Here is a 10,689-nt window from a genome sequence, read left to right as displayed (position 1 = left end):
GGTGGTGGTAGCTGGAGAAGGCGTCATGGATACTAAAATGCATGTAACCAGTAGGGCACAGATGGCTGGTCTGGGGGTACTGAGACCATGCATTTGGAAGTGAGCCCTGAGTGCACCTGTCACCAGCAGAGGGCGCTGTGGGGCTTGGGTGGTGGGAGGGGAGCCCTCACTGCAGGCACGCGTCTTAAGTTTACTTAAAATTGAGCTGAAAGGTCTCTGCTTATGCAGCAGCCAAACTTCAGGCTCTTTCCTTTGGTGCTAGAGGTTCTTTCTGTTCTGTCTCCCATTCCCAAGAAAACTCACCTGTGAACCGACAAAACTGACTCATTATATAGACATCATTCCCTTATTTAACAACCATGTGTGAGCTGCTTGTTGTTCAGGATAGACTGTACTTGTGTTTGATTTCCATCTGCTTCTGATGTTCTGGAATGTAGTTCTACTCAGAACTATGGGTTTAAATGTTTTACTTTCACACCCTTTCCTAAAAATTATAACGATGACAATAACAACCACAACCATACCTTTCCACACCTGCAGCCTTTGGGATAAGCCATTTATGGCCCAGAGTGTGGTCTGTCTTGGTGAATGCTCCCTGTGAGTTTTTTTTTTTTTTTTTTACATCTTTATTGGAGTATAATTGCTTTACAATGGTGTGTTAGTTTCTGCTTTACAACAAAGTGAATCAGTTATACATATACATATGTTCCCATATCTCTTCCCTCTTGCCTCTCCCTCCCTCCCACCCTCCCTATCCCACCCCTCTAGGTGGTCACAAAGCACAGAGCTGATCTCCCTGGGCTACGCGGCTGCTTCCCACCAGCTATCTATTCTACGTTTGGTAGTGTATATATGTCCATGCCACTCTCTCACTTTGTCCCAGCTTACCCTTCCCCCACCCCATATCCTCAAGTCCATTCTCTAGTAGGTCTGTGTCTTTATTCCCGTCTTACCCCTAGGCTCTTCATGACATTTTTTTTTTCTTAGATTCCATATATATGTGTTAGCATACGCTATTTGTCTTTCTCTTTCTGACTTACTTCACTCTGTATGACAGACTCTAGGTCCATCCACCTCACTACAAATAACTCAATTTCGTTTCTTTTTATGGCTTAGTAATATTCCATTGTGTATATGTGCTACATCTTCTTTATCCATTCATCCGATGATGGAAACTTAGGTTGCTTCCATCTCCTGGCTATTGTAAATAGAGCTGCAATGAACATTGTGGTACATGACTCTTTTTGAATTATGGTTTTCTCAGGGTATATGCCCAGTAGTGGGATTGCTGGGTCATATGGTAGTTCTATTTGTAGTTTTTTAAGGAACCTCCATGCTGTTCTCCATAGTGGCTGTACCAATTCACATTCCCACCAACAGTGCAAGAGTGTTCCCTTTTCTCCACACTCTCTCCAGCATTTGTTGTTTCTAGATTTTTTGATGATGGCCATTCTGACCAGTGTGAGATGATATCTCATTGTAGTTTTGATTTGCATTTCTCTAATGATTAGTGATGTTGAGCATCCTTTCATGTGTTTGTTGGCAATCTGTATATCTTCTTTGGAGAAATGTCTATTTAGGTCTTCTGCCCATTTTTGGATTGGGTTGTTTTTTCGTTATTGAGCTACATGAACTGCTTGTAAACTTTGGAGATTAATCCTTTGTCAGTTGCTTCATTTGCAAATATTTTCTTCCATTCTGAGGGTTGTCTTTTGGTCTTGTTTATGGTTTCATTGCTGTGCAAAAGCTTTGAAGTTTCATTATGTCCCATTTATTTATTTTTGTTTTTATTTCCATTTCTTTAGGAGGTGGGTCAAAAACGATCTTGCTGTGATTTATGTCATAGAGTGTTCTGCCTATGTTTTCCTCTAAGAGTTTGATAGTTTCTGGCCTTACATTTAAGTCTTTAATCCATTTTGAGCTTATTTTTGTGTTTGGTGTTAGGGAGTGTTCTAATCTCATACTTTTACATGTACCTGTCCAGTTTTCCCTGTGAGTTTTTGAAGAATGTGTGTTCTGCTGCTGTTGGACAAAGTAGTCTATAGATGTCAATTATACCCAATTGATTGATGGAGGTGTTGAATTTGACTGTGTCCTTACAGATTTTCTGCCTGCTGGATCCATCCATTTCTGAGTAGGGTGTCGATATTTCCAACTATGATAGTGAATCCATCTATTTCTCCTTGCAGTTCTATCAGTTTTTCTCTCATGTATTTTGTTGTTAGGTGCATACTCCTTAAGAATTGTGATGTCTTCTTGGAGAATTGACCCCTTTATCATGATTTAAAGCCGCTCTTTATCCCTAATAACTTTCTTTGCTCTGAAGTCTGATCTGTCTGAAATAATACTCCTGCTTTCTTAAGATTACTATTGAGGACCAAGATGGTAGAGGAATAGGAGGATGTGCAGTTCACCTCGCTCCACAAATGCATCAAGAATACATATACATGTGCATATCCATATTCTCACAGAACACCAGCTGAACATTAGCAGAAGACCTTAGACACTGGAAAGGACTAGACAGATCCTTGCATAACCTGGTAGGATGAAAAAAAGAAGGCAAAAAGAAGAGGAGAGGAAGAGGAATGGGATCTGTGCTCCTTGCGGGGGGAGGTGAAGAAGTTCCTGCACCTGGGGAAGTCCCCTCACTGATGGGGAAATCAGTTGGAACAGAAGGGGAGCATCTGAAGCTGTCAGAGGAGGGTGAAACAGCTGGTCTGCAGCAGACAGGACAGAGTGAGACCTACACAGACAATCTGTGCCACAGCCCTGCATGCCCCAGACTGGGACATGTGTCCACCAATGCACACGGGGGCTGAGAGCTGGAATGTGGGGATTGGAGAGCAAACCTGAGGGGAAGACTGCTGTTGGCTGTGGGGAGACAGCTTGAAGGGATGGGAGGGAGGAGGTTTGCAGCCAGGAATGCTTGTGGAGGAAACCCAGATTGCCATAGAACCAAGGTGCCACTGTTGAGTGACACACAGGGGTGGAGCCACCATTGCAGCCTCTCTCTCCAAGCGCTGGCCCCCTGCCCTGCCAGGAGCTAATAAAAGGCTGACCTTCTCACGCCTGCTGCCAGGTGTTAAGAAAAGCCCCCACCAGGGCTGATCTTCTCCTTATGGCTGCCAGGCGCTAGGGCTGGATCTGTCACACCCATGGCTACCAGCTTTCCTGCACAACTGTTGCTGCCAGGGCACCCATGACCCAGGCAGTCATGCCACCTCCATGCCCTGTCCTCACTGGGACAGACCCTAGTACTCCAGGACAGCCTGGGGAGCAGACTCCTCTGGGTGGCCCACATGCAGAGGTGGGGCCAAAACCACAGCTGAGCCGCAGGTGCAGGATGACTAAGGAAGAGGGAAAAATATTTTTCTGTGCAGCTGCACAAGTCGCAGATTAAATCCCTGTGATCAGCTTGGTAAACCCTGCATCTAAGGAATATCTGAATGGACAACGAGTGTTCCCACAAATGACACTGGTCTAGCTCTAGCAGCTGTGAACTTTGGGGACTAGTACACGTGGGAGTTGGGCCAGGGCAGAGTCTGAGCTGTCCCCACAGTGTCCACAGAGGGACCAGAGACCTACCTAGAGATTTTGGAGGGCCTCCTGAGGAGGTGGAAGTTGCTTGTGACACATGGTTGGGGCAAGGACACTGACAGCTGAGACCTCAGGAAAATATAATTATTACTATTTTTTAATGTTTTGATTTGCTCTGTTGCTTTTTTTAAATTATTATTTGTTTTTAAAAAAATTTTTAATACATTTAAAATTTTTTTATATTTCTATTTCTACATTACATTTTTTTTGGTCTGTGTTTCTTCCTTGTTTTTTTTCTTTCCTTTGTTCTATTTGTTCTTATCTTTTTAATCTTTTTAAAATGGTTTTTGTGTGTTTTGTTTGCTTTTTCCTTCAGTTTGCAGTCTGCTTTTGTTTTGTTTTGTATTTTTTGTTTTTGTTAGTTTTGTTTATAATTGTTTGATTTCATTTGGGGTTTCTTTTGTTTGTCTGGTTGTCTGGTTTTGTTTTTTGTATTCTCTGTTTTTGTTTTGGTATGTGTGTGTGTTTCTTTGTATTTTTTTGTTTTTGTTTGGTTTTGCTTTTACTGTTTGTCTGGGGTTTTGTCTGTTTGGTTGCTTGTTTTTAATTGTTCTTGTTGCTGTTTGCTTGTTTTTGTCTTTGCTATTTATCTTGGGGTTTTTTGATCTATTCGTTTTCATTTGTTTTTCTTCCTGCCCCCTTTTTCTTTCTTTTTTTTTCCCCTTTTTTTCTAGGCCATGTGGCTTGTGGTGTCTTGGTTCCTAAGCCAGTTGGGCCTGAGCCTCTGGGAGGGGGGCAGCACAGACTCCAGGATGCTGGAATGCCAGAGTATTCTCTGCCCCAGGGAATATTAAATGGTGAGAGCTCTCCCAGAGGTCTCCATCTCAACTCCAAGACCCAGCTCCACCCAACTGCCTGCAGACTCCAGTGCTGAATCACCCATGCCAAACAACAAGGAGGACAGGAACACAAACCCACCCATCAGCAGACAGGCTGCCTAAGTCATACTAAACCCACCCCAAAACACACCACCTGATGTGGCCCTACCCATCAGAGTAACAAGATCCAGCTTTACCCACAAGAAAGCTGGAACAAGTTCCTTCCACCAGGAAGCCAACACAAGCCACTGGACCCACCTTGCCCAGTGAGGTCAGACACCAGAAGCAAGAGGAACTACGACCCTGCAACCTGCAGAAAGGAGACCTCAAATACAGTGAGTTAGACAAAATGAGAAGACAGAGAAATATGTTGCAGATGAAGGAGCAAGATAAAAACCCACAAGACCAAATAAATGAAGAGGAAATAGGCAGTCTACCTGAAAAATTATTCAGAGTAATGATAGTAAAGATGATCCAAAATCTTGGAAACAGAATGGAGAAAATACAAGAAGCGTTTAGCAAGGACCTAGAAGAAGTAAAGAACAAACAGTGATGAACAACACAATAACTGAAATTAAAAACACATTAGAAGGAATCAATAGCAGAATAATTGAGGCAGAAGCACAGATGAGTGAGCTGGAAGATGGAATGGTGGAAATAACTGTCATAGAGCAGAATAAAGAAAAAAGAATGAAAAGAATTGAGGACAGTCTGAGAGACCTCTGGGACAACATTAAATGCACCAATATTCCACTTACAGGGGTCCCAGAAGAAGAAGAGAGAGAGAAAGGGTATGAGAAAATATTTGAAGAAATTATAGTTGAAAACTGCCCTAACATGGGCAAAGAAATAGTCAATCAACTCCAGGAAGCACACACAGTCCCATACAGGATAAGCCCAAGAGGAAACATGCCAAGACACATATTAATCAAACTAAAAATATTAAATAAAAAGAAAAAACATTAAAATCAACAAGGGAAAAGCAACAAATACCATACAAGGGAATCCCCATAAGGTTAACAGCTGATTTTTCAGCAGAAACTCTGCAGGCCAGAAGGGAGTGGCAGGATATATTTAAAGTGATGAAAGGGAAAAAACTACAACCAAGATTACTCTACCCAGCAAGGATCAGATTTGATGGAGAAATCAAAAGCTTTACAGACAAGCAAAAACTAAGAGAATTCAGCACCACCACTAGACCAGCTTTGCAACAAATCCTTGTCCAAATCGTTGTCAAATCAATAGAATTAGAAATGAAAAATCAGAAGTTACAACTAACACTGCAGAAATACAAAGGATCATAAGAGACTACAAGCAACTATATGCCAATAAAATGGACAACCTGGAAGAAATGGACAAATTCTTAGAAAAGTACAACCTTCCATGACTGAACCAGGAAGAAATAGAAAGTATGAACAGACCCATCACAAGCACTGAAATTGAAACTGTGATTAAAAATCTTCCAACAAACACAAGCCCAGGGTAGATGGCTTCACAGGCAAATTCTATCAAACATTTAGAGAAGAGCTAACACCTATCTTTCTCAAACTCCTTCAAAAAATTTCAGAAGGAGGAACACTCTCAAACTCATTCTATGAGGCCACCATCACCCTGATACCAAAACCAGACAAAGATATCCCCCAAAAAGAAAATTAGAAGCCTATATCACTGATGAACATAGATGCAAAAATCCTCAATAAAACACTAGCAAATCCAACAACACACTAAAGAGATCATACACTATGATCAAGTGGGATTTATCCCAGGGATGCAAGGATTCCTCAATATATGCATATCGATCAACGTGATACACCATATTAACAAACTGAAGAATAAAAACCATATGATCATCTCAATAGACGTAGGAAAAGCTTTCAGAAAAATTCAACACCGATTTATGATAAAAACTCTTCAGAAGGTGAGCATAGTGGGAACTTACCTCAACATAATACATGCCATATATGACTAGCCCACAGCAAACATTATTCTCAATGGTGAAATATTGAAAGCATTTCCTCTAAAATCAGGAACAAGACAAGGGTGCCCAGTCTCACCACTATTATTCAACATAGTTTTGGAAGTCCTGGCCATGGCAATCAGAGAAGAAAAAGAAATAAAAGGAATCCAAATGGGAAAAGAAGTAAAACACTCACTGCTTGCAGATGACATGATACTATACATAGAAAATCCTAAAGATGCCACCAGAAAACTACTAGAGCTAATCAATGAATTTACTAAAGTCACAGGATACAAAATTAATACACAGAAATCTCTTGCATTCCTACACACTAAAAATGAAAGATCAGAAAGAGAAATTAAGGAAACAATCCCATTTACCACTGCAACAAAAATAATAAAATACCTAAGAATAAACCTAACTAAGGAGGCAAAAGACCTGTATGCAGAAAACTATAAGATACTGATGAAAGAAATTAAAGATGACACAAACAGATGGAGAGATATACCATGTTCCTGGATTGGAAGAATCAGTACTGTGAAAATGACTACCTAAAGCAATCTACAGATTCAAAGCTATCCCTATGAAATTACCAATGGCATTTTTCACAGAACTAGAACAAAAATTTTTACAATTTGTATGGAACCACAGAAGACCCCAAATAGCCAAAGAAATCTTGAGAAAAAAATGGAGCTGGAGGAATCAGCCTCCCTGACTTCAGACTATACTACAAAGCTACAGTAATCAAGACAGTATGGTACTGATACAAAAACAGAAATATAGATCAATGGGACAGAATAGAAAGCCCAGAGATAAACCCACACACCTATGGTCAGCTAATCTATGACAAAGGAGGCCAGAATATACAATGGAGCAAAGATAGCCTTTTCTTTTTTTTTTTTTTTTGCAGTACATGGGCCTCTCACCATTGTGGCCTCTCCCATTGCAGAGCACAGGCTCTGGATGTGCAGGCTTAGTGGCCATGGCTCATGGGCCCAACCGCTCCACGGCATGTGGGATCTTCCTGCACCGGGGCACTAACCCGTGTCCCCTGCATCGGCAGGGGGACTCTTAACCACTGCGCCACCAGGGAAGCCCAAGATAGCCTTTTCAATAAGTGGTGCTGGGGAAACTGGACAGCTACGTGTAAAAGAGTGAAATTAGAACACTCCCTAACACCATACACAAAAATAAACTCAAAATGGATTAAAGACCTACATGTAAGACCAGACACTATAAAACTCTTAAATAAATAAATAAAATTAAAAAAAAACTCTTAGAGGAAAACATAAGCAGAACACTCTGATGTAAATCACAGCAAGATCTTTTTTGACCCACCCCCTAGAGTAATGAGAATAAAAATGAAAATAAACAAATGGGACCTAATTAAACTTAAAAGATTTTGCATAGCAAAGGAAACCATAAACAAGATGAAAAGAGAATCCTCAGAACGGAAGAAAATATTTGCAAATGAAGCAACTGCCAAAGGGTTAATCTCCAAAATGTAGAAAGAGCTCATGCAGCTCAATATGAAAAAAACAAACAACTCAATCAAAAATGTCGACCTAAACAGACATTTCTCCAAAGAAGACATACAGATGGCCAAGAAGCACATGAAAATATGCTCAACATCACTAATTGTTAGAGAAATGCAAATCAAAACTACAATGAGGTATCACCTAACACCAGTCAGAATGGCCATCATCAAAAAATATGTAAACAATAAATGCTGGAGAGGGTCGGAGAAAAGGGAACTCTCACACTTTGTTGGTGGGAATGCTAATTGATACAGCCAATATGGAGAACCGTATGGAGGTTCCTTAAAAAACTAAAAATAGAACTACCATACAACCCAGCAATCCCACTACTGGGCATATACCCTGAGAAAACCATAATTCAAAAAGACACATGCTTCCCAATATTCATTGCAGCACTATTTACAATAGCCAAGACTTGGAAGCAACCTAGATATCCATCAACAGATGAATGGATAAGAAGATGTGGCACATATAGAGTACTGTTTAGCACAGTGTATCTTTCTCCATCCCTTAACTTTTAACCTATGGTGTTTTTCAATTTAAAATGGGTTTCATGTAGATAATATACAGCTGGATCTTGTTTCTTGATCCACTCTGACAACATCTGTCTTTCGATTGGTACATTTAGATCATTGACATTCAGAGTAATTATTGATATAATTGGATTAATATCTACCATATTTTTACTGTTTCCTATTTGTTGCCCTTGTTCTTTGTTCCTTATAGTCTTTTTTTTGCCTTCCCTGGTTTTCATTGAGAATTTTGTATGATTCCATTTTCTTTCCTTTGTAAGCATATCAGTTAAAGTTCCTTTTATTAAAGTTTTTAGTGGTTTCTCTAGAGTTTGCAATATATATTTACAACTAATCCAAGTCCACTTTCAAATAACACTATACCCTTAGTGTTATGTGTACATAAGCATACATAACTGAATACACACTTACCATTGTTATTTTGCACAAATTGTTATTTGTCAGATCAATTAAGGATAAAAAAAATGAAGGGTTTTTATTTTTCCTTCACTTGTTCCTTCTTTAATGTTCTTTCTTTATGTAGACCTGAGTTTCTGTCTGTATTAGTTTCTTTCTCTGTAAAGAACTTCTGTTAACATTTCTTGCAAGGAAGATCTACTGGCTACAAATTCTCTGAAGTTTTGTTTGCCTGAGAAGGTCTTTATTTTTCCTCATTTTTGAAGGATAATTTCAGAGAGTACTGAATTCTAGGTTGGTGGGTTATTTTACTCTTGACACTTTAAATATTTGACTCCATTCTGTTCTTGCTTCCATGATTTCTGAGGAGAAGTCAGGTATAATTCTTATCCTTGTTCCTCTATAGGTAAGGTACTTTTTCCCCTCTGGTTTCTTTCAGGGTATTTTCTTTTTGTTGTTGTTTTTTTTTTCTGTTTTTTTTTAACATCTTTATTGGAGTAATAATTGCTTTACAATGGTGTGTTAGTTTCTGCTTTATAACAAACTGAATCAGTTATACATATGCATATGTCAGGGTATTTTCTTAATCTTTGATTTTCTGTGGTTTGAATATGCAATACCTGGGTGTAGTTCTTTTCTTGGCATTTATCCTACTTGGTGTTCTGAAAGCTTCCTGGATCTGTGGTTTGGTGTCTGACTTTAATTGGGGAAATTCTCATTCATTATTGCTTCAAATATTTCTTTTGTTCTTTTCTCTTTTCTCCTTCTGGTATTTCCATTACATGTATTTTGCACCTTTTGTAGTTGTCCCACAGTTCTTAGATATTGTTCTTTTGTTTTTTTCCTTTTCAGTTTTTGTTGTTTTTCAATTTTGAAGATTCTATTGACATATCCTCAAGTTCAGAGATTCTTTCCTCAGCTGTGTCCATCAAGAGCATATTTTTTTTGTTATTTCTTTTTGGTTCTTTCTTAGGATTTCTGTCTCTCTGATTACATTGTCTATGTGTTCTTGCATGCTGTCTACTTTACCTATTAGAGTCCTTAGCATATTAATCATAGTTGTTTGAGGTTCCTGGTCTGATAATTCCAGTATTCCTGGCATGTCCGGTTCCATTGTTTGTTCTGTCTCTTCAAACTGCTTATTTTTGCCTTTTGGTATGCCTTGTAATTTTTTCTCGATAGTTGGCCATGATATACTATATAAAAGGAACTGCTATAAAAGGACTTTAGCAGTGTGGTAGTAAGGTGTGCAGGGGAATTCTGTGTATGTGTGTGGTCATCACTGTCCTGTGATTAGGTCTCAGTCTTTTAGTGAGCCTGTGCCTCTGGATCGTGAACTACACAAGTGCTTCTCAGTATTTTTCCCATCCCTTAGATAGACTGACTAGAGTTTGCTGGATTTGGATTTTTATTTCCCTCCAGGTCAGTTAGTCTCTGATAAAATCCTAGCTGGTTAAGCTCTTGTTAATTAGTTTCTCCTTGCTAAGAAGAACAGAGTGCTCTGGTATATTTGAAATGGTTCATTTTTCTCTCCTCCTTCCAGAAGCATGAGGTAATTTTTCTCTGATATTTACATGGGAACCTAGTGGAGCTCCAGGAGGTAACACAAAAGTGACTAGGTTTTTATCTCTGCAACTTGTCCACACTGAGCCTTGAGCAATTCATCATTTACAATTCTGATTTTCTTATCTGGCCCTGGTTCCCAGAGATATTTCAGCTCCTGAGTTTTTGCTCCAGTAAGTTGTGATTTTCTGTTTACCTGTTGGTCCCTTCAGTTTTGGGGGTAGCAGGTTGCCTTGTAACCTCACTTCTTTATGTATCTAAGAAGAGTTGTTGATTTTTCAGTCTGT

This window comes from Lagenorhynchus albirostris, chromosome 7 (assembly GCF_949774975.1).
Source record: "Lagenorhynchus albirostris chromosome 7, mLagAlb1.1, whole genome shotgun sequence".
NCBI lineage: Eukaryota > Metazoa > Chordata > Mammalia > Artiodactyla > Delphinidae > Lagenorhynchus > Lagenorhynchus albirostris.
Note: the sequence above shows the minus strand (reverse complement) of the source record.